A 24766-nucleotide genomic window follows, 5' to 3' on the forward strand; every position below is an offset into this window, starting at 1 on the left:
AAACATGATTAAATTTTGGATATCTAATTATAGGTTGTTAATATTCAATAATAAATGGTAACATCTATAAAATTATTAATATTAATGAGTTAGGTGTAATTAATATATGTTATTAAATATGACAATTATTGGTATTTATTAATAAGGAGTAATTATGACTTATGTGTAATTAATTCATGGTATTAAATTTGACAATTATTTTTTTTATTAATGAGAGATAATTTAGTAATTTTAAGTGGAACAAAATGTCTCTTCCAACCTCCTATTTGCTCTATTATACATATAATAAAATATATGCCATTTTGTCGCCTTATTTTGTAAATTTTAATTAGATTATCATATATATCATTTTTGTTAGAAATATGTGTATTAGTTTGATGATAAGTTAAACAAAACACTTAAGTAGAAATCTAGTGTTTGTAGCCTCAACGGATAAGACCATCTTGGCTATCCGTTGAAGGAGTAGCTTTACTTAGCAATAAGTTTAGTATTGTAGCACATTTCATTCTCTGGATTCAAGTTATAATTCTTAGATGTTGTAGGAAATTATCAATCATGTTGACTACTAGTGGATATGCAAATAGGAGGGCTAATTGTAAATATTTCATGCCTTGTAATTTTGTATAAGTGAAGAAGTATCAACTGATATTGAAGACCTTCAACGGATAAGAAACAAAGCTTCAACGGATGTCTCTAAAGCTTCAACGGATAATATCCATCAACGGATAAGTGCTTCAACGGATAAAGACTTCAACTGATAATGCATCAACGGATAAAGCTTCAACGGATAAAGCCTCAACGGATAAGGCATCAACGGATGAAAGCTTCAACGAATGCTTAGTTCATTAGCAGTTGATAGTGACAATTCATAAGCTGACAGAGGCACATGGGTTGACAGAGACAAACTGGAATGTGGAAGCCTCTAGGAGGAATCAAGAAAATGCAGCATTTCCATTCTGGTGCAAACAAGGAAGTATTCAAAGATTAACAGCTAAGCCTAAATTGCATTGGATAGAGAAATGAAGAAGAAACATGTGAAGAGCCTTTTTAATTGTATTTTACAGTTTTGTCTTCACTTGTAAACTTGGTGATATATAAATCAAGTAGCAGCTAGTAATTAGATGTGAATTTTCCAGAGCTGTTTAGAAAAATCCAGAGAAAAAATCATCTAGTTTGTACTAGGAAGCAGCTATGATTTAATTCTTTGAATCACAGATTTTCTGAAATAACACATCTCTGGTGGAACAACAAATCCACCAGAAAAGTTTTTAAGTTCTCTGTGTTCTTTACATTTGTGTTTGAATATATATCTGTCTGTATTAGCTTCAAGCCATTCACACACGTTTGCTCACTAAAACACTTAGCCTTAGAAACTACTCAAAACTTGAAAAAGTTTTGAGATTTACATTCAACCCCCCTTGTGTAAATCTCATTGTTAGTCCACTGGGAATAACAATTGGTATCAGAGCAAGCTCTTAACATACAAAGAGTTTAAAGATCTATTTTGCTAACATCATGAGTAAGAAGGATATTGGTGTAAAGATTCCAATCTTGGAAAGAGATAACTATCATCACTAGAAAGTGAAGATGCATTTACATCTTCTCTCTCAAGATGAAAGCTACATCAACTGCATTGAAAATGGTCCTCACATCCCTCACAAGGTGGCCACAGCTGCTACTGCAACAGTTGCTGTTGGACAGTCTATTCCCAAGCCAAAAGCAGAATGGACTGTTGAAGATATTGAAGAGGTTCAAAAGGAGAAGAAAGCCATGAACATTCTGTTTAATGGCCTAGATCAAGATATGTTTGACAATGTCATTAACAGCCAAACTGCTAAGGAAATTTGGGATACTGTGCAGCTTATCTGTGAAGGCACTGAGCAAGTTAGAGAAAACAAAATGCAGCTTCTCATTCAACAGTATGAATATTTTCATTTTGAAGAAGGAGAATCATTGAATGATACCTTCAACAGATTTCAGAAACTATTGAATGGATTGAAGCTGTATGGCAGAGTGTACCAAGTTAAGGACTCCAATTTAAAATTTCTAAGGTCTCTACCAAATGAATGAAAGCCTATGACTATTTCTCTAAGAAATTCTCAAGATTATAAGGACTTCACACTTGAAAGATTATATGGAATTTTGAAGACATATGAACTTGAGATGGAGCAAGATGAGATGTTGGAAAAGGGGAAGAGAAAAGGAGGATCAGTTGCACTTGTAGCTGACAGTGAGAAGGTTGAAACCAGGAATGAGGAGAAGACAATGCCAAGTCTCAAAATTGGCATAAGCAAATCAGAATCAAGCAAGGGTAAAGAGCAAGTAGCTGAGGATGAAAACAATTCCAGTCAGGATGACTCTGATGATGTTGATGAATATCTGGCTTTTCTGTCCAGGAGGTTTGCAAAGATGAAGTTCAGGAAAAATATAAAATTCACTAAGCCAAACAAAAATATGGTGGACAAATCCAAGTTCAAATGTTATAACTGTGGCATTAGTGGACACTTTGCAAGTGAGTGTAGGAAGCCAACCTCTGATAAGAAGAAATTTGAGCAAGTTGATTACAAAAAGAAGTATTTTGATTTGCTCAAACAAAAGGAAAGAGCTTTTCTCACTCAAGATGATTGGGCAGCAGATGGAGTCAATGAAGATGATGATATGGAATATGTCAACCTAGCCCTGATGGCTAATTCTGATGAAAATGAAACTAGTTCATCAAGCAACCAGGTAATTACTACTGATCTCTCTCAGCTTTCTAAAAATGAATGCAATGAAGCCATAAATGATATGTCCAATGAATTATATCATTTGCGTGTTTCCCTTAAATCACTAGCCAAGGAAAACACTAGGATCAAAGAGAATAATATGTTTTTAAGTGATAGGAATGCTGTGTTAGAGGATCAGGTAATTGAGCTTGAAAAGATTAAACTTAAATGCTTGATTGTTGAGAGTGAACTAGAAGAAGCTGTTAAGAAAGTAGAAATTCTTTCTAAACAGTTAGAAAGTGAGCAAGAGGTAATCAAGGCCTGGAAAACATCTAGGGATGTTAATGTTCAGATTGCCAAGGTTCAGGGAATTGAATCATTCTGTGAGGATGCCTGGAAGAAAAACAAAAAGGAGTTGGAATTAATTGATGGATTGTCAACGGATGTGGAATCAACGGATGATGAATGTTATCCGTTGAAGGAAGAAAAAGAGCATCCGTTGAAGGCTCATTAATTAAAACAGGCAAGTAATTTTAAAAATAAAAATCTCAATAAGAAGGATGATTCAACTTTCAAGAACTTTGTCAAAGAAGGAGCTAGCACATCCAAAGATGCCAGTAAGGTGAATATAGGACACATGACTTTAGATCAGCTGAAAAATAGGCTTAAGTTGGTTGAGGATAAGAAGGAAACTAAAAGAAAATCTAAAAGAAATGGGAAGGTAGGGATTAATAAACATAACAATTACACACCTGATAGGTATGCTCCTAGAAAAAGCTGTGTGCATTGTAAAAGTGTTAATCACCTATCTGATAATTGCAAATCTGTTAAAAATGCTCCCATGCCTTCAAATCCCTTCATGCCTAACATGTCTATATCACCTCTGCATGTTATGCCTGTTATGTCTCATCAGAATCCCCATGCATATTTTGCAAACATGCCATATATTAATAATCCTTATTTTACTGCATTTAGTATGCCTCAAATGCCATACAATATACCTATGTGGAATAACATGTTTGCACAATCTATGCCTTATCAAATTCAATCAAATGTGCTAAATGATTCCGTGACTAACCCTACACTTCAACCAACCACATCTGAGATCAAGGTTGACCCAAAGTTACCTAAGTCAAAAGATGCAGGAGGAATGAAGTCTAGGAAAAAGACTAATATGGCTGGACCCAAGGAAACTTGGGTACCAAAATCAACTTGATTGAATTTGTTGTGTGCAGGGAAAAAGAAGGAATCTATGGTACTTGGACAGTGGTTGTTCAAGGCACATGACAGGAGATTTCACCCTGCTCACAGAGTTTAAGGAGAGAGCTGGCCCTAGCATAAGCTTTGGAGATGACATCAAAGGATTCACTATAGGATATGGCTTGATTTCAAAAGAAAATGTCATCATTGATGAAGTTGCATTAGTTGATGGTCTCAAACACAACTTATTGAGCATCAGTCAATTATGTGACAGAGGGAATACTGTTTCCTCCAATTCTGAAGCCTGTATTGTCACAAGTAAGAAGGACAATAAAGTGGTTCTAACTGGAGTTAGAAAAGAGAATGTGTATTTAGTTGACTTCAACTCTACAGATGCAGAATCCATTACTTGTCTTCTCAGCAAAGCAAATTCAGTTGAAAGTTGGCTATGGCACAAGAAGCTGTCCCACTTGAATTTCAAGACAATGAATGATCTAGTCAAAAAGGACTTAGTTAGAGGAATGCCTCTAGTAGAATTCACAAGGGATGGACTGTGTGATGCTTGTCAGAAAGGAAAGTAAAAGAAAGTATCATTCAGTAAGAAGCTTGAATCTGCAATTAATGAACCATTACAACTGCTACACATGGATCTTTTTGGACCAGTCAATGTATTGTCAATCTCAAGGAAAAGATATTGCCTAGTGATTGTAGATGATTTCTCAAAGTTTTCATGGGTTTATTTTCTTGGATCAAAGGATGAAGCTAGTGAAATCATTATCAATCATATCAAGCAAGTCAACAATCATCCTGATTTCAAAGTAAGGAATATTAGGAGTGACAATGGAACTGAGTTCAAGAATTCAACCATGAAGTTATTCTGTGAAGAAAATGGGATCATGCATGAGTTCTCAACTCCAAGGACCCCGCAACAAAATGGTGTGGTGGAAAGGAAGAACAGATCACTAATTGAAGCTGCAAGGACAATGCTTGAAGAGTCAAAACTCCCAACTTACTTTTGGGCTGAGGCTGTTAACTGTGCATGTTACACTCAGAATATTTCTCTAATCAATCAGGCAAAAGGCATGACTCCCTATCAATTATTCAAGAGAAGAAAACCAACTTTAAACTTTCTGCATGTCTTTGGTTGCAAATGTTACATCTTAAGGAATCAATCTGATCACAAAGGGAAGTTTGATGCAAAGGCTGATGAAGGAATATTTGTTGGTTATTCTGCTGGAAAATCATATAGGGTCTACAATCTAAGAACCAACATTATCATGAAATCTGTGCATGTTGTGTTTGATGATAAAAAGATTGATGGACTAACAGATGAGGGACATCATGAAGGACTCAAATTTGACAATATTGAGATATATTATGATGATAGTGAAGTTGAGAATGATGAAGAAGGCATCTCAAGAAGAATTCAAAATATGCCTTTAGATAATGCACAGAATGCTGCATCCGTTGAAAGTCATAATTCAGCTTCCGTTGAAAGAAGCAATGCAGCATCCGTTGAAAGACAAAGTGCATCATCCGTTGAAGTTCATAATGAAGCATCCGTTGATCACAGTCTGTCAACGGATAATCAATTCACTTCATCTGTTGATAGAACTCCCAATTTCTTTCAAAGGATCAGCAACTCAGGGGGAGTTTCAACCAATCAACATTCTATCTCACATCATGACAATACTGAGGCAACCTCATCTAGAGCTAATCTACCACCTCAAAGGAAATGGACCAAGAATCACCCTTTTGAACTGATCATTGGTGATGCTACATCTAAAGTGCAAACTAGAAGGGCTACTCAAGATGAATGTCTGTATAGTAGCTTTCTATCACAGGAGGAACCTAAGAGAGTGGAAGAAGCTCTATTGGATCCAGATTGGATTTTAGCAATGCAAGAGGAGCTAAACCAATTTGAGAGGAACAAAGTATGGAAGCTGGTACCCAAGCCAAAGAACAAGAGTTCTATTGACACAAAATGGGTATTCAGAAACAAGATGGATGAAAATGGCATTGTCATAAGGAATAAAGCCAGATTGGTTACTAAAGGCTATTCTCAATAAGAGGGAATAGATTTTGATGAAACATTTGCTCCAGTTGCCAGACTTGAAGCCATCATAATCTTTCAGTGATCTAGCAACTCCTATATCTCCAGCCACACAAGAACCACTACCTCAAAGTGGTAGTGCAGGCTTGACTCTTGATGCAGTGATTTTGGCACTGGATATTAAAGGAAGGGTACATTTAACACCAACATCAACTGAAGTTCATTCAGTTCCTCCATTGGATTCCCTACCATTTCTAGAAGCTGATCTTTCCATCACACAAGGTATAAATACCGACTCTTCTTTATCAAAATTTAATTTAAATACTGATAGTGTCTCGTCAGCATTTACTATTCAATTAATTCATGATGGTATGATCATGTCTACTCATTCACAAAAGGGTACCCCTAGTCATGTGACCACAAACATCTCATCTCAGCCACCTCTTATTTCTGTAGGTCAAAATTTCTGAGCCTTTCATGAGAAAATGAGAGAAAATATTTAGAGTAAAACAGAAATAAAGAGAGGTGATAAGTGGATTTTATATCTAATTGGAACACTTCATTACAGGTTTAAGTTGGTGTTTTGGACTCAAGTTATTGGTATTTTTGATGTGTTTTTGTGTTATTGCATTACAGGCATTAGTTGGACTATTCAATTAAGTCATGATGGTATGATCATGTCTATTCCTTCATAAAAGGGTACCCCTATTCATGTGACCACAAACATCTCATCTCAGCCACCTCTTATTTCTGTATGTCAAAATTTCTAAGCCTTTCATGAGAAAATGAGAGAAGAGATTTAGAGTAAAACAGAAATAAAGAGAGGTGATAAGTGGATTTTATATCTACTTGGAACGCTTCATTACAGGCTTAAGTTGGTGTTTTGGACTCAAGTTATTGGTATTTTTGATGTGTTTTTGTGTTATTGCATTACAGACATTAGTTGGATGAATAAATGAGCTTTTCAAGTAAATATGCTGAAAATAGGTCAGATTCTGAAGTCAAGACCATTCTCAACTTGTAGAGAATCTCGATAGCTTCGCGTGGACTATTGAATCGTCAAATTCTGACGAACGGAACTCAAACTGCAGCCAAAACAAGAATTGAAGTCAAAGTGCAGGAAGGCGGCGCGCCCGCGCAGGAAGTGGGGCGGCCGCGTCAGAGATGCAGAAAGTGTGCGCGCACGCACGGAGTGTGGGGAGGCCGTACGGGGTCCCTGTTCCAGAATCCTGTTTTGTGTTGAAATTGGAGATTTTGAGAGCCCAGGTCCACCAGAAGCCTATATATACCCGTAATAATTCGTTTTTAATAACAGGGAGCCAAGGGAGAGAAATACGAAGACCTAGAGAGCACAAGACGGCTACGGAGAAGAAGACTTTTCATGCTTCAATATAGTTGATACTTTGATGCTTGTTTTCAATTTGTCTTTGAACCCTAGTACTCTTATATTATTTATTATCATGTTTCATTGGAATTCATGGTGACGATGAGTTCGATTATGAACTAATCGGTGTCATGGGGTTCTAGCGAATTTATTTATGGATTTCAATAGTTGATTGTTCTAAATCTTTAGTGTGTGGTGATTTATGATTTCCTAGTTTGGTTGTGCTTATTCGTCTTTGATGCGTAGCTAACATCTAAGATTGTTTGTTAATCTTCATTGAAGCGAAAGTGAATATAGAGGTTTAGAACTTGCCATGCTAGCATAGGTTTATGTATGAATTGACATGCATAATTCATGGGTAATTTTAACCATCTTATTCACCCTATGTAATCAAGATAAATAACTTGCTCTTCAACCGTTATGTTTTCAAATCTTATAGACATATAGGGTTTAAGCATAATTGGTGTCTGCTATCTTCTATCTTAATTGTGGATGCTTAGTAGTAGGGTATACGTACAACGAAAGTTGGCGTATACTAATTTCGTGTTATCTGATTAGTTGTCATCACCATCACATGCTAAGGTTAAAGACATAGACTTTGAATGAAGTATTCAATGAAGTTAGAATCCCATGTTTATTCTCATATAAGTAAATCACTTTTAATTCTCTTAGTCAATATTTGATAGTATAATCTCTTAGTTAATCAAAATTCAATTTCTTATTGTCTTAGCATTGAACGATAACCATACATTGTTACATAAGTGCATAATCTAAAATTAACCTAAACTAGTCCATGTGGGAAAGAACTTGATTTATATCTTATACTACTTGTGATCGTGTACGCTTGCGTGTATTTTCGTGTTAGAATTACAGCGAACAAGTTTTTGGCGCCGCTGCCGGGGATATCGGTGTTAAATTTAGTTTATGTGCTTGACATCAGTGGTCGTTAAAGTTCACTGACTCAGATATTTTACTTACTAGTTTACTTTGTTTGTGTTTCAGATACTCTAGAGAGTGTGTATGCGAACGCGTTCTCAATCTCGTAAGGAAACACTAGGCGAAGTTGAAGAAGAGGAAAAAGTTGAAGAAAAAGTTTTTGTTGCAATGGGAGAACCAGCAGCGAATCCGAAAGCTTTGATGGATTATTCTCAACCAAAGATCAATGACATTCAGTCTAGTATTGTCAGACCAGCCATTGCAGCTAATACCTTTGAAATCAAGTCTAGCACGATTCAGATGGTGCAGAATTCAGTCCAGTTTGGGGGTTTCCCAATGGAAGATCCCAACATGCACATTAGAGATTTCATCGAGATCTGCGACACTTTCAAGTTCAACAATGTTTTCGAAGATGTTGTGAAGCTGAGGTTTTTCCCATTCTCTCTGAGGGATAAGGCTAAGTGCTGGTTGCATTCTCTACCAGTAGGTTTTATTACTACTGGGGAGGATCTTGCTCAGAAGTTTCTTACTAAATTCTTCCCTATGGTGAAGACAACTGCAATAAGGAATGCTCTTACTCAATTTGCGCAGCAATCGGGAGAATCTTTGTGTGAGGCTTGGGAGCGCTACAAGGAGATGCTTAGAAAGTGTCCTCATCATGGCATGCCTGATTGGATGATCATCAATTGCTTTTATAATGGTTTGGGAGCGCAATCCAGACCCATGCTCGATGCAGCATCAGGCGGAGCCTTATGGGCTAAGAGCTATGATGAAGCTTATGAGCTAATTGAATTGATGGCTGCTAATGAATATCAGAATCCAACTCAGAGACTACCTCAAGGTAAGGTAGCAGGAATTCTGGAGGTGGATACAACTACGGCTATAGCTGCTCAGCTAAAGGCGTTAACGATGAAAGTGGATTCTTTGGCTAATTATGGAGTTAATCAGATCACTAGTGTATGTGAGCTTTGTGCAGGTGCGCACAAAATGGAGTAGTGTGCTATATCTAGTGAGTCAGCTCAGTTTGTGAGCAACTTTCAGAGGTCGCAGCAACCAGTTCCCGCCACTTATCATCCTAACAACCGCAACTATCCTAACTTCAGCTGGAGCAATAATCAGGGTGGTGTGCAACAGCCTTATCAGCAGATTGGAGCCAAACAATTCAACCCTCCTGGTTTTCAACAACAGTATGCACCAAGATAACAACTCCAACTTCAACAACAACCGCATTAAAGTGCCGGTCAATCTACTAATGAAAAATCTGAATTGGAGGAGTTGGGGCTTATGTGCAAAAGCCAAGCAGTTTCTATCAAGACTCTTGAGAATCAAATAGGGCAAATTGCCAACGCTTTGTTGAACCGTCAACCACGAACTCTTCTTAGTGATACAGAAGCTAATCCAGGCAAAAAGGAAGTCAAAGAGTTGAAGGCAATCACCTTGAGATCTGGAAAGGTTGCGACCCCAAGTGCATCCACACCCTTGCCGATTCCAGAAAATGAGATAGTAGCTGAAAAAGTTGTACAGAAGGATGCCGAGGTGGAACTGAAAAAGAAAGTTGTTGAAAGCAATCCTCATGAGGGTAATACAGGGGATAAACAGGTCTACCCACCTCCGTCGTATTCGAGAAGGCTTCAAAAGCAGAAGTTTGATAAGCAGTTTGCCAAGTTTTTGGAGATTTTCAAGAAGTTGCACATTAACATACCTTTTGCTGAAGCTCTAGAACAGATGTCGAGCTATGCTAAGTTCATGAAGGGTATTCTATCTCGGAAGCTAAAACTTGAGGAGTTAGTATAACGACTCATACATTTCTGTATTAATTAAATGTGTAATTATTAATTAACTAAATATTTCAATAAAAAAATATGTGTGTGGGTTCTGTCAACTGGATATTACTTTGTGATGAGTTATAAGTGCTTATTGGTGTTCGAGATTCATTTGAGTAATTATTTGTGAACTGTGTTGTTTTGTTTTTATATTTAAAAGATGATTTTATGAAAGAATTATCTCCATAAATACTTGGGTTATCTCTAAAATTACTTTTATTGCTTCATAATTTCAATTATTATTTTTAGGAGTTTATAAAATTTAGAAATCAATACTTCATCAATTATTTAGCTCTGTATGATTTTCTGATTGCATTTATTCGTAAAATCCGTATTTAATTCCAAAATTCTTCAAAAATTATGAAACTCATATTTATTCAAGTTTGGAATATTCCGAGAATTTTAAAATTATTTTGGGAATTTTTGGGATTAATTTCACCTGCACGTTGATTCGTTTAATTGTTAAAAGCCGGTATAAATCGCATTTTTGAAATTGTTTTTAAATTACGAAATTTACGTTTTTATTAACTTCGGGATGTTTATAACATTTTAAGACTATTCTCGTGATTTTCTGAATTTGTTTTAAGTGCAGCTCGGTTCGTTAATTGTGTAATGCGAGTATGAGTTGCATTTCAAAAAAAATAAAATAATAGTTTAAAAATTTTCAAAATTTTATTTTATTAGTTTTTATTTATCCCGGAAATTTTAAAATCTTGTGGCAATTTTTCTGGGTTATTTTTAACTGCAAGTTTATTCGATAAAATCAAATTGTGGGATATAAACCGGGCTGCAGAACATTCATATTTATCTCTAAGTGCTACGTGGCAGGGTATAAATCAGTGTGGCAAGATTTTTGACACGTGTTGCCTGTATGTTGGTTTAACAGAAAGAGATAAAAATATATTATAAAAACTATATATATATAAACACGAGGCCCTGTTCTTCATTTCTTCTTTCTCCCCTCGCCTGAATCTCTCTCTCTCTCAGCAATCTCTAAATCTCTCCTGTATATCTCTCCCTCTCTTCACTCTTTCTCTCCCACAATCTTCTCAATTCTTGTTCTGTTTCTCCGGCTCCCCTGTAGGCGCCGCCCAGCTTCTTTTCCCGGTAAGCCCGCCGCCCTATTTTCGGGCGACGCCGACCTCCGTTTCCGTTTGTTCCTGAAGCTTGGTCCTGATTTTTGAATAATATATATACTTATACACCTGTGTATCTGTATGTGGCTGACTGCATTCTGTTTCCACCTTATATTTCTATTTTTCCGACAGTTTCTCACCGCCGCCTTGTTGCTCGGCTGTTCGATGTTGTTGCCGCGTGTGAATATTCCAGTGTTGGTTGATGTTCTGTGGGTTTTTGGAAAATTATATCTCTGAGATTTTATTAAATTCGAAGCTTTAATTCGAATTTATGAGAAATATTATACGAACTTCTGTGGTTTTCGAATTATAATGGTTCGGAAATTATCGGTGAAATTCACGCTGGAAACCCGAAGTAAATGGGTACCCGTGAATTTCGCCGCCGTCAGCGATGAACATTTGTGAGCTGACGGTGAGCTGACGGTGGACCGTGATGATCGTTATCTGAGTCCTAGAATTTTAGAATAAATAAAATTAGTTTTATATCTTTATTCTAAATCGAATTAGATAACTAGTAAATATTGTAAAAAGACGATTTAATTGGTTGTGATTAATGAATTGTATCGGTGATTGGGAAATTTTGGGAATGGTGATGTATTGTAATTGTTGTTGTTGTGAAACTTGTGTTATGACGTCGAATTGCTTCGACGGGTTAGCCGATAAATAAGGGAGGTGCTGCCCGATTTCCGGGAAATCGAACTACGGAAATACGGGAGCGTATCCGACAATTATCGGGACGTCGAGCGACTATATAAATGCATATGTATCTTGTACGAAACTTGATTGTTCGATGTGATGAAATATATTGCCAAAACCAGTAACCCTAATTTCGTACAATAACGAGTATACGTATTTTCTGAAAACGAACACCGAACCGATTTTTGAGAATGTGAACCCTAACTGATGCGTGTATTACAATAATATGTGTGTTACGAGTTGGGTTTTGTTAACGTACGGGTAGATTGTAAGTGAGGATATGTCAAGCATAATCGAATGTCTAAATTAAGGTATTTCGACTCTGTAAGTTCTAGTCGGAAGGCCCAAGAGTTGCCGTTGGTTTAAAGATAGCCTAGTGGATAGTCGATGAGCTCAGTAAGGTTCCAATCGAAGGATCTGAGGGTTGAAGTTGAGTCCAGGGTGAACTAGTGGTTAGACGATAAAGCCTGAGCGTCTGAGTCGGCTCAAGGTCAATCGATAATATTTGTAAAAACTCTGCAAGGAAAGTACCCCTGACCATATCTTTATGGTTCAGTAATATATGAATAATTGTTGATTTAAATTTACGTACTGGAATAGAACGATTTAAGTTACGTATCCCCTGGGTTTCAAATTGTTTTGTTAACTTGTGTTTTGGGGGAAAAGTAACTTCTGAAAATACCTATCTCTAAGTTTTGAATAAAATGAAAATGTTTTGGAAAGTGTGCTGTGATAGAATGGTTTTAAAAAGAGATAGGTAAGTGGTTTGGAAAAACTGGATAAAAGTTGATCTGATAATTGGATGAACGTGCGCAAGGGCCCGTAACGGCCAGGAAGATAGTGTAAGAGGCGAAGTGGTTGCGCACCCTATTATAACCACCAGCCCAGCGTGACAGGGACCTAGCTAGTCTCTGAGTTCCGGAACAAGTTACATAGGATGGCCAAGATAGAGTTGTCCTCTGGAGATAGCCTGATCAGCTATCTCACAAGGGATCATCCAATACTTTTATATCTGAGCATGATTATGAGGTTCCCGTAACGGAACAAGTGATTTTGAGGTTCCCGTAATGGAACAAGTGCTTTTGAGGTTCCCGTAACAGAACAAATGATTTTATGGTCCCCGTAATGGGACAAATGGTTTTATGGTTCCTGTAATGGAACGGTAGATTTGAAAATGAAAGTAGCATGCTAAAATTGAACTCTGATATTTACACAGCACATAACTGATGTTATTGTTTTACAGAGCATGCTAGTTGTTGATATTCAGTTTATACATGTTCTACTTATTTTTTATAAATGAGTTATGATTTCTATTCCTATAAATATTTATCATAAACTATTTTTTTATTATTCATATAATGGCACTGCTGAGCAATTGATTGCTCACCCTTGCAAAATGTTTTATATATGTATTGCAGATACCTAGGAGATTCTTCCGTGGTAGTCGGGGGAGAGTTCCAGTTACTTCCATCAGGCTCCTCTGAGGTAGTATTTTCAGACCAGAAATGGTCTGTTGAGTTACTGTATTAAGATAGTATTGTCAAGGTGGTTGTAATGAATTAGTTTTATGGTAAATTATAACCTAAGTCATACTTAAACTTGGAAAAGATCTTGGTAAAAGGGGTCGTGATTATGTTTTATCAGTGAAGTGAATTTTATTATGTTGGTTGTTGTGTTGTGGATGACGTCAACCCCTGACCCCGGGGTTGAGGCCGTCATAGTTGGTATCAAAGCTACAGGTTTGAGTCCCTGATTTAGGTTAGGAATAGAGTCAAAATAGTGCAGGAAGGTTTATATATAGATGTGAGTCATCAACTCAATCAGAGGAGCGGGTCTATGAGTTCAGTCAAGGGTTTCGGAGGTGTAACCCTGATGTCTTCTGAGGATTGGCTGGAACTGTCCTAGCTTGTAGTAAGTCTCCCTTGTATATAGGTATCACTGGCAATGTCTCGTAGAGGTTTCTAGTTTTCCTTCTCGAGGAAGCAAGTCTGACCGTGAAAGTTCAGATGGATTGGTAATAGTCAGCGGCTGCCATGACAGCCGAGTCTCATAATGAATGTGGATCAGTACTGTGGTTTTTACCTTGAACCCTTATATTTCTTTCCTCGGAGGTTCTATCGGTTGATTGGGGCAAACAATACATATGATTTGACTATTTTTCTGTGCGGCAAAGGGTCTGGTGGGATGCCATCGAATTATGTATTGTAAATTGTATGGTACTAAGACTGGCCATCTTAAGTACTTGTATGGTTGCTCCCAGTCATATCCACATCTTCTTCACTTTTCTTTCAGAATGGATTACCTTGATTTCAACATTTTATTTGGCATTCTATGATAATGATATTTTTTTCGGTAACCTCCGTAGTTAGACCGTCCTAGTTATAGAAAGTAAACGAAGAGTTGACTGACAGGAGGAATAAAAGTTCCGTATCCGGTTGCTATTTTGGAATAATGGCAGCAGAAAGGATTTATGATCCATTGGAGAAGGTTTTCGTCTTAGAAAAGTTAATTCAGTGGTGGGCGAGTCAATGGAAAATGATAGGGAACCGCCCTTAGAAGAATAGTTGGTTGAAACTTGGACTAGTATGTCCAGCAGGATTCAGAGTTCCTTAAGTCTGACCTGGTTTGCGAGGTTGCTTTTTGGTAGTTGTGGCTGATATAGCCAATCCTGTTTTGTTATCTTGGTTAGTGATACATATGGTTATTAGTATGTTATGTGTCACAGTATTGTGAATCATGGAGTTGAGTGGTGGCAGTTGGTTAGTATACTTGTTGGTTGATTGTTGGTGTCGGCTTGAGTCCGACTGGTAGTCAATAATACAGAGAAAATGTTGTCCAAATTTTTGGAAAATAACCTACTTTAAGGATATAACTTATACTTTTGTGTGTTATTGATGTTTCTGTTGATACTCCAATTGATCAATTAAAAGAGAGAGTTGGTTAATTTTACCAGCTAATGGTCAATTAAATAGAAGTTGGTTCCAATTAGGTTAAGTTAAATTATGATGTGATTTTCAAAACAAAAAAAATAATGTTCAATGTTTCAAATGTGGTCATAAGGGTCATTATGTGTCGGAATACAAACAAAAAAATCCAGGAGTTATTTGTTACAATTGTGGGAAGGTTGGGCATATTGCAAGGAGTTGTGGAATGGTTACTCAAGGTACTACACCCCAATGGCCAAAATCCAGCACAGCTAGAGGCAGAACTTTCAGGGTGACCAAGAGATCGAACGCCTAGGACTCGGACGTAGTTGCGGGTGCATTTTCTCTCAACTCCATACCTGTTAAAGTTTTATTTGATTCAGAAGCGTCTAAGCCTTTTATACCAAAGAAATGTGTGAGTAAAATGAATCTGATATTAGAAGACTTAGCCGAGCCTTTAACCATAGAAGTGGTCAATTAAGATGGACTTTTAGTGAATCACTTATGTCTTAACTGTCAATTAGAATCCATGAGTATTCTTCTCAGCTAATCTGACACCCTTCGAGCTAAAAGAGTTCGATGTGATTTTAGTAAGGGACTGGTTGTCATGTCATAAGGCAAAAGTTGATTTTCAGAAGAAGCAAATTGTAAAGTGTACGGAAGCCAATAGTAAGATAAGTTTCTAGGGGCAGAAGCAAGATAAGAAGTTCTTCCAAGCATGCGAGAAAAGGAGTAATAAGCTAAGGATATAAGGTAGATCCACCATATGTAGAGATACGAAGAAGAAAGTATTTAAGTTGAAAAAAGTTCGAGTAATGAATGAATGCCCTGAAGTTTCTCCAGTGGCCAGTGGGAATGAAGTAATTACAGAAGTTATCGGAAGGGAGGCGATCATACCAGATATATCCCCGTGGGGTGCACTAGTGATGCCATGGGAGAAGAGGAATGAAATTATGAGATTATGTACTATTTATCGAGAGATTAACAAAACCACGAATAAGAACAAGCAGCCCCTATCTAAAACTGATTACTTGTGTGACCTAATTTAAGGAGCGTGTTATTCCTCAAGGGTTGACTTAAGAACCAGCCTGAGGATATATCGAAGACTGTGGTTAAAATGAAATATGGGCATTACAATTTTGGTAATGTCATTTGGATTAACAAGTGTATCATTCAGGGAACATGGTGTATAAGGAGTGCTTGGATAAGCATGATTATATTTATTAATAACATCCTTAGCTATTCAAAGGCTAAGGAAGTCTATGTGGAACGCCCAAGGATTTCCCTACGAAGATTAGAATGGAATCAACTATATGTTAAGTATCAAGTATGAATTTTGGCTGAGAGTAACAAATGATTTCGATTATTCCATTAACGATCATTTAAGCAAAGCCGGTGTAGTAACAGATTCCCTATGCAAAAGGAAAGGACTGAATGTGATTAAAATCGCTAACAAGTTAATAAAAGAATTGGAAAAAGTGGAATGTGAAGTTCAAATATCTGAAGGTGAGAAGAAGTGAAGATACGAGATTACTTTCCAGCCTTACTAATGGAAAGGAGTAGAAGGTGTTCAAATGTTTGAAGACTAAGTTAAAAATAAGCACCGCCTATCATTCATAGACGAAGGGTCAAAGTGAAAAGACGATTCAGACAATATAAGATATGTTGAGAGCATATATTTTGGATCTAAAAAGGAAACTGAGGTAATCACTTACCATTAATTGAGTTTTTCTATGCTAATAATTACCATGCTAGTAGGGGAATGCTACTTTGCGAAGTCTTATATGGATATAAGTGTGGGTTCCCCTCTATTGAGAGGAAGTGGGAGTAGAAATGTTGTTAGGTCCTGAGTTAATTCAAAAAGAAGACAGATTTACATCGAAAGAGTATGGATATAGAATTAGGATCGTTGGTATTGATAAAAGTTTCACCTTGGAAGAGATTGGTTGGGTTTGATTAGAAGGGGCGAGTTGAGTCCTAAATATATGGGACCATTTGAGGTATCGAGGAAAAATAGATAAAGTTGCTCATGAGTTAATATTGCCGTCGCAGTTGCAGTAAATTTATAGTGTATTCCACGTGTCAATGTTAAAGCAATATGTTTCTGATTTGAAACAAATCGTTGATTATGAGCCAATGAGCTCTCATCCAAATTTGTTCAGCGTGGAATGATCGACCCAAATCCTAGATCGTTATGAGTGAGTCCTTAGGAATGAGTTTATTTCTATATTGAGTATGCTTTGAATGAATCCTCGAGTAGAAGAGTTTACTTGGGAGTTAAAGTCAGATATGCTTGACAAATATCCTCACTTGTTTAGTTAAATCAGATTCTGAGGACAGAACCTTTTTAAGGGGGGAAGAATATAACAACTCGTACATTTCTATATTATTTCAATATGTATTTATTAATTAACTAAATAATTCAATTAAAAAAATATGTGTGTGGGTTCTGTCAGCTGGATATTACTTTGTGATGAGTTATAAGTGCTTATTGGTGTTCGAGATTCATTTGAGTAATTATTTGTGAACTATGTTGTTTTGTTTTTATATTTAAAAGATGATTTTATGCAAGAATTATCTCCATAAGTACTTAGGTTATCTCTAAAATTATTTTTATTACTTCATAATTTCAATTATTATTTTTAGGAGTTTATAAAATTTAAAAATCAATACTTCATCAATTATTTAGCCCTGTATGATTTTCTGATTGCATTTATTCGTAAAATCCGTATTTAATTTCAGAATTCTTCAAAAATTATGAAACTCATATTTCTATAAGTTTGGAATATTCCGAGAATTTTAAAATCATTTTGGGAATTTTTGGGATTAATTTCACCCGCGCGTTGATTCGTTTAATTGTTAAAAGCGGGTATAAATCACGTTTTTGAAATTGTTTTTAAATTAAGAAATTTACCTTTTTATTAATTTCGGGATGTTTATAACATTTTAAGACTATTCTCGTGATTTTCTGAATTTATTTTAAGTACAACTCGGTTCGTTAATTGTGTAATGCGAGTATGAGTTGCGTTTCAAAAAAAATAAAATAATAGTTTAAAAATTATGGAAAATTTATTTTATTAGTTTTTATTTATCCCGGAAATTTTAAAATCTTGTGGCAATTTTTCCGGGTTATTTTTAACTGCAAGTTTATTCGATAAAATCAAATTGTGGGATATAAACCGGGCTGCAGAACATTCATATTTATCTCTAAGTGCTACGTGGCAGGGTATAAATCAGTGTAGCAAGATTGTTGACACGTGTTGCCTGTATGTTGGTTTAACAGAAAGAGATAAAAATATATTATAAAAAAAATATATATATATATATATATATATATAAACACAAGGCCCTGTTCTTCATTTCTTCTTTCTCCCCTCGCCTGAATCTCTCTCTCTCGGCAATATCTCCTGTATATCTCTCCCTCTCTTCACTCTTTCTCTCCCACAATCTTCTCTATTCTTGTTCTATTTCTCCGGCTCCCCTGTAAGCGCCGCCCAGCTTCTTTTCCCGGTAAGCCCGCCGCCCTATTTTCCGGCGAATTCGCCGACCTCCGTTTCCGTTTGTTCCTGAAGCTTGATCCTGATTTTTGAATGATGTATATACTTATACACCTGTGTATCTGTATATGGCTAATTGCATTCTGTTTCCACCTTATATTTCTATTTTTCTGGTGATTTCTCGCCGCCGCCTTGTTGCTCAGTTGTTCGATATTGTTGTCGCGTGTGAATATTCCAGTGTTGGTTGATGTTCTATGGGTTTTTGGCAAATTATATCTCTGAGATTTTATTAAATTCGAAGCTTTAATTAGAATTTATGAGAAATATTATACGATCTTCTGTGGTTTTCAAATTATAATGGTTCGGAAATTATCGGTGAAATTCATGCTGGAAACCCGAAGTAAATGGGTACCCGTGGATTTCGCCGCCGTCAGTGATGAACATTTGTGAGCTGACGGTGAGCTGACGGTGGACCGTGATGATCATTATCTGAATCCTAGAATTTTAAAATAAATAAAATTAGTTTTATATCTTTATTCTAAATTGAATTAGTTAACTAGTAAATATTGTAAAAAGACGATTGAATTGGTTGTGATTATTGAATTGTGTCGGTGATTGGGAAATTTTGGGAATGGTGATGTATTGTATTTGTTTTTGTTGTTGTGAAACTTGTGTTGTGACGTCGAATTGCTTCGACGGGTTAGCCGATAAATAAAGGAGGTGCTGCCCGATTTCCGGGAAATCGAACTACGGAAATACAGGAGCGTATCCGGCAATTATCGGGACGTCGAGCAACTATATAAATGCATATGTATCTTGTACGAAACTTGATTGTTCGATGTGATGAAATATATTGCCAAAACCAGTAACCCTAATTTCGTACAATGACGAGTATACGTATTTTCTGAAAACGAACACCGAACCGATTTTGGAGAATATGAACCCTAGCTGATGTCTGTATTACAATAATGTGTGTGTTACGAGTCGGGTTATGTTAACGTACGGGTAGATTGTTAGTAAGGATATGTTAAGAATAATAGAATATCTAAATTAGGGTATTTTGACTCTGTAGGTTCTAGTCGGAAGGCCCAAGAGTTGGCGTTGGTCTAAAGATAGCCTAGTGGGCAGTCGACGAGCTCAGTAAGGTTCCAATCGAAGGATCTGAGGGTTGAAGTTGAGTCCAGGGTGATCTAGTGGTCAGACGATAAAGCCTGAGCGTCTGAGTCGGCTCAAGGTCAATCGATAATATTTGTAAAAGCTCTGCAAGGCAAGTACCCCTGACCATATCTTTATGGTTCAGTAATATATGAATAATTGTTGATTTAAATTTACGTACTGGAACAGAACGATTTAAGTTACGTATCCCCTGGATTTCAAATTGTTTTGTTAACTTGTGTTTTGGGGGAAAAGTAACTACTGAAAATACCTATCTCTAAGTTTTGAATAAAATGAAAATGTTTTGGAAAGTGTGCTATGATGGAATGGTTTTGAAAAGAGATAGGTAAGTGGTTTGGAAAAACTGGATAAAAGTTGATCAAATAATTGGATGAGCGTGCGCAAGGGCCTGTAACGGCCAGGAAGATAGCGTAAGAGGCAAAGTGGTTGCGCACCCTATTATAACTACCAGCCCAGCGTGACAGGGACCTAGCTAGTCTCTGAGTTCCGGAACAAGTTTCATAGGATGTCCAAGATAGAGTTGTCCGATGGAGATAGCCTGATCAGCTATCTCATCAGGGATCATCCAATACTTTTATATCTAAGCATGATTATGAGGTTCCCATAACGGAACAAGTGATTTTGAGGTTCCCGTAACGGAACAAGTGATTTTGAGGTTCCCGTAACGGAACAAGTGCTTTTGAGGTTCTCGTAACGGAACAAATGATTTTATGGTCCCCGTAACGGGACAAATGGTTTTATGGTTCCTGTATTGGAACGGAAGATTTAAAAATGAAAGTAGTATACTAAAATTGAACTCTGATATTTACACAGCACACAACTGATGTTATTGTTTTACAGAGCATGCTAGTTGTTGATATCTAGTTTATACACGTTCTACTTGTTTTCTATAATGGAGTTATGATTTCTGTTCCTATAAATGTTTATCATAAACTGTTTTTTATTTAATTTTATTCATTTAATGGTACTATTAAGCAATTAATTGCTCACCCTTGCAAAATGTTTTATATATGTATTACAGATACCTAGGAGATTCTTCCGTGGTAGTCTGGGCAGAGTTCTAGTTACTTCCGTGTCAGGCTCCTCTAAGGTAGTTGGGTCAGACCAGAAATGTCATGTTGAGTTGCTGCATTAAGATAGTATTGTCAAGGTGGTAGTAATGAATTAGTTTTGCGGTAAATTATAACCTAAGTCATACTTAAACCTGGAAAAGATCTTGGTAAAAGGGGTCGTGATTATTTTTTATCAGTGAAATGAATTTTATTATGTTGTCGGTTGTGTTGTGGATGACGTCAACCCCTGACCCCGGGGTTGAGGCCATAACAGTTAAAAATCATTGCTCTAATGGAAGAGTGCAGTGATGTGCTCAACAGAAACTACCTCCTAAGCTTAAAGATCCAGGTTGCTTCACGATACCTTGCACCATTGGCAATCTGTCGTTCAACAGGTGTTTGTGTGACTTCGGAGCTAGCATCAATCTGATGTTCTTGTCCGTTTTCAAGAAACTTGGACTTCCTGATCCAAAACCTGTGAACATGTCTTTACAGTTGGCTGATCGTTCCATCACTTATTCGCGAGGAGTAGTAGAGGATATCTTGGTTAAGGTGGATAAGCTCATCTTCCCTGCTGATTTCGTCATTCTAGACTTTGAGGAGGATAAGAAGATTCCCATTATCTTTGGAAGACCATTCTTTGCTACGGGTCGAACTCTTATCGATGTGCAAAAGGGTGAACTAACCATGAGAGTTCAAGGTCAGGATGTCACGTTCAATGTCTTCAATGCAATGAAATTCCCCACTGATGAAGAGGAGTGCTTTAAAGTGGAGTTGGTCGACTCCGTAGTAACTTCGGAGCTTGATCACTTGCTAAGGACTGATGCCTTAGAAAGAGCCTTAACGGGGGATTTTGATAGTGAAGATGAAGAAGGGGAAGAGCATATGCAGTATTTGAATGCATTCCCATGGAAGAGGAAGTTGGACTAGCCATTCGAGTCTCTTGGATTGGAAGAGCTGAAATTTTTTCCAAAGTGTCTCAATCCATCTATTGAAGAAGCTCCTACATTTGAGCTTAAACCACTACCTGATCACTTGAGGTATGCATTTTTAGATGATGCATCTACTTTGCCTGTTATTATTGCATCTGACCTTTCAGAAAGTGATGAAGACAAGCTCTTGAGAATTCTGAGAGAGTTAAAATTAGCAATTGGATGGACTATTACAGATATCAAGGGAATCGGCCCTTCTTATTGCATGCATAAAATTCTGCTTGAGGAAGGAAGTAAGCCAACTATTGAGCGACAGAGAAGACTCAATCCTATTATGAAAGAGGTGGTGAAGAAAGAAATTCTTATATGGCTGGATGCATGGATTATCTATCCTATTTCTGACAGTTCATGGGTGAGCCCGGTGCAGTGTGTGCCTAAGAAAGGAGGCATTACAGTTGTCTCTAAGAACGAGCTCATTCCAACTCAGACAGTCATAGGGTGGAGAGCATGCATGGACTATCGGAAGCTGAATAAAGCCACCACGAAGGATCACTTCCCTCTTCCATTCATTGATCAAATGCTTGATAGATTGGCTGGTCATGAGTATTATTATCTTCTGGATGGGTATTCGGGCTATAATCAGATTTGCATTGCCCCAGAAGATCAAGAGAAGACCACCTTTACTTGTCCTTTTGGCACTTTCGCTTTCTGTCGAGTCTCTTTCGGACTTTGTGGTGCACCTGCTACTTTTTAGAGATGCATGATGGCCATTTTCTCAAACATGATTGGCACTAATGTGGAGGTGTTCATGGATGACTTTTCCATGTTCGGGACTTCTTATGACGAATGCTTGCATAATCTTGGTTTGGTGCTGAAAAATGTGTTGAGACCAATCGGGTGCTCAACTGGGAAAAATGTCACTTCATGGTGCAACAGGGTATCATTCTTGGGCATAAGGTATCTAGCAAGGGTCTTGAAGTGGATAAGGCCAAGGTGGGGGTCATTGAAAATCTTCCTCCACCAATCTCAGTTAAAGGAGTCCACAGTTTTCTTGGTCATGCGGGTTTTTATCGGTGATTCATTAAAGACTTCTCCAAAATCTCTAAGCCTTTGTGCAATTTGTTAGAGAAAGACGTTCCCTTTAAATTCGATAAAGAGTTTCTAGCTGCTTTTGAGAGCTTGAAAAAGAGTTTGACTACAACGCCTGTTATTACTGTACCTGATTGGAACTAGCCCTTCAAGATGAAGTGTGATGTTAGTGACTATGCAGTTGGAGTAGTTCTTGGCCAGAGGTAGCAGAACATTTTCCATGTGGTTTACTATGCTAGTAAAACCCTTAATGGTGCTCAGATGGATTACACTACTATAGAGAAGGAGTTGCTGGCAATTGTCTATGGTTTCGAGAAATTTCGATCATATTTGCCTTGGACAAAGGTGACAGTTTACACTGATCATGCTGCTATTCGATATCTGGTATCGAAGAAAGATTCAAAACATTGCTTGATTCGATGGATTCTCTTACTTCAGGAATTCGAGCTAGAAATCAAGGATCGGAAAGGTACAAAGAATTAGGTAGCAGATCATCTCTCACGATTGGAAGAACAAGGCAAGGCTGCACAAGACAAGACATTGATCAATGAATCTTTTCCCGATGAGCAACTTTTTGGGGTACAAGAAGAAGAGCCATGGTTTGCAAATATTGTGAACTATCTGGTAAGTAATGTTATTCCCCCAGAGCTTTCTTATGCTCAAAGGAAGAAGTTTCTACATGAGGCGAAGTGGTATCGATGGGATGAGCCATTCTTGTTTAGACAGGGAGCTGACCAGATTATCAGACGATGTATTTCGTGTAGTGAGACGGAGGGAATCTTGCGCGACTGCCATTCTACTATATGGTGGACATTATGGTGGAGAGAAGACAGCTGCCCGTATCCTTCAAGCAGGATTCTTCTGGCCTACCTTGTTTAAGGACGATCATCAGTTCGTTTCAAGATGTGATCACTGCCAACGAGTTGGTAATATATCCAAGAGAGATGAGATGCCTCTTAATGTGCTTCTCAAAGTAGAGATTTTCGATGTTTGGGGAATCGACTTTATGGGGCCATTTGTCTCATCCTGCAATAATCAGTATATTCTATTGGCGGTTGATTATGTGTCCAAATGGGTCGAGGTGAAAGCTTTGCCAACCAATGACGCTAAGGTGGTGATCAAATTCCTTCATAAGCAGATACTCACGCGTTTCGGCACGCCAAGAGTCTTAATCAGTGACGAGGGATCACATTTCTACAATAGCAAGTTCACTACAATGATGGAGAAGTATCACGTGAATCATCGTATTGCCACAGCCTACCATCCTCAAACTAATGGGCAAGCTAAAGTGTCTAATCGGGAGATTAAATGTATCTTGGAGAAGGTGGTGAGTCCATCAAGAAAAGATTGGTCTTTGAAGCTAGATGAAGCTGTTTGGGCATATAGAACGGCATTCAAGACTCCTCTTGGTATGTCTCCTTTCCAGTTGGTGTATGGGAAGGCGTGTCATTTGCCTACGGAGTTAGAGTATAATGCATACTGGGATTTGAAGAAGTTAAATCTTGACATGGAAGCTGCTGGAGAGAAAAGAATGCTTAACTAAATGAGCTCGAGGAGTTTCGACTACAGGCTTATGAGATAACAAAGTGTACAAGGAAAAATTCAAGAGATGGCATGATAGTAGGTTAGTGCACAAGTTATTTGTTCCTGGTCAGAAAATTCTATTGTACAACTCTCGTCTCCATCTTATTCCAGGAAAACTTAAGTCGAGGTGGTCAGGGCCATTCACGGTCAAAACTGTGTTTCCACATAGGGCGGTGGAGATTTTTGATACGCATCCCGACCAAGCATTCAAACTGAATGGGCAGAGATTGAAGCATTACTATGGAGATACGGCGAACCGCGAGGTGGTGAGCGCCGTTCTTTTGGTAACTTGAGTTTGAGGTTTCACGTCAAGCTAGAGACATAAAACAAGCACTTCGTGGGAGGCAACCCATGACTTGTTGTATTTTAGTATGAGAAAAAAATAAAAAAAATCATCTTTTTTCAGAAGCGGGCGCCAGAACCGGGGCGGCCGCGCGCAGTTGACAGAACCACGGTGCGCCCGCGCGGAGGAGCGGGGCGGCCGCGCAGCTTCCCTGAAAAAAAGAGAAAAAAACAGAAAATCAGAAAAACAAAAACACTACCCCAGCCCAATTCGAATTACTACCCTAATCCAACCCT

At 37.6% G+C, this 24766-nt stretch overlaps 1 non-coding gene across 1 annotated transcript; it reads right to left on the bottom strand.

Annotated features, from left to right (window-relative positions):
- Positions 1-8836: 8836 nt before the first annotated feature.
- LOC141694666 (small nucleolar RNA R71) lies at positions 8837-8943 on the bottom strand. The gene has a single exon (XR_012563953.1). It is a non-coding gene; the product is annotated as a small nucleolar RNA R71 (small nucleolar RNA).
- Positions 8944-24766: the final 15823 nt, after the last annotated feature.

This window comes from Apium graveolens, chromosome 10 (genome assembly GCF_009905375.1).
Source record: "Apium graveolens cultivar Ventura chromosome 10, ASM990537v1, whole genome shotgun sequence".
NCBI lineage: Eukaryota > Viridiplantae > Streptophyta > Magnoliopsida > Apiales > Apiaceae > Apium > Apium graveolens.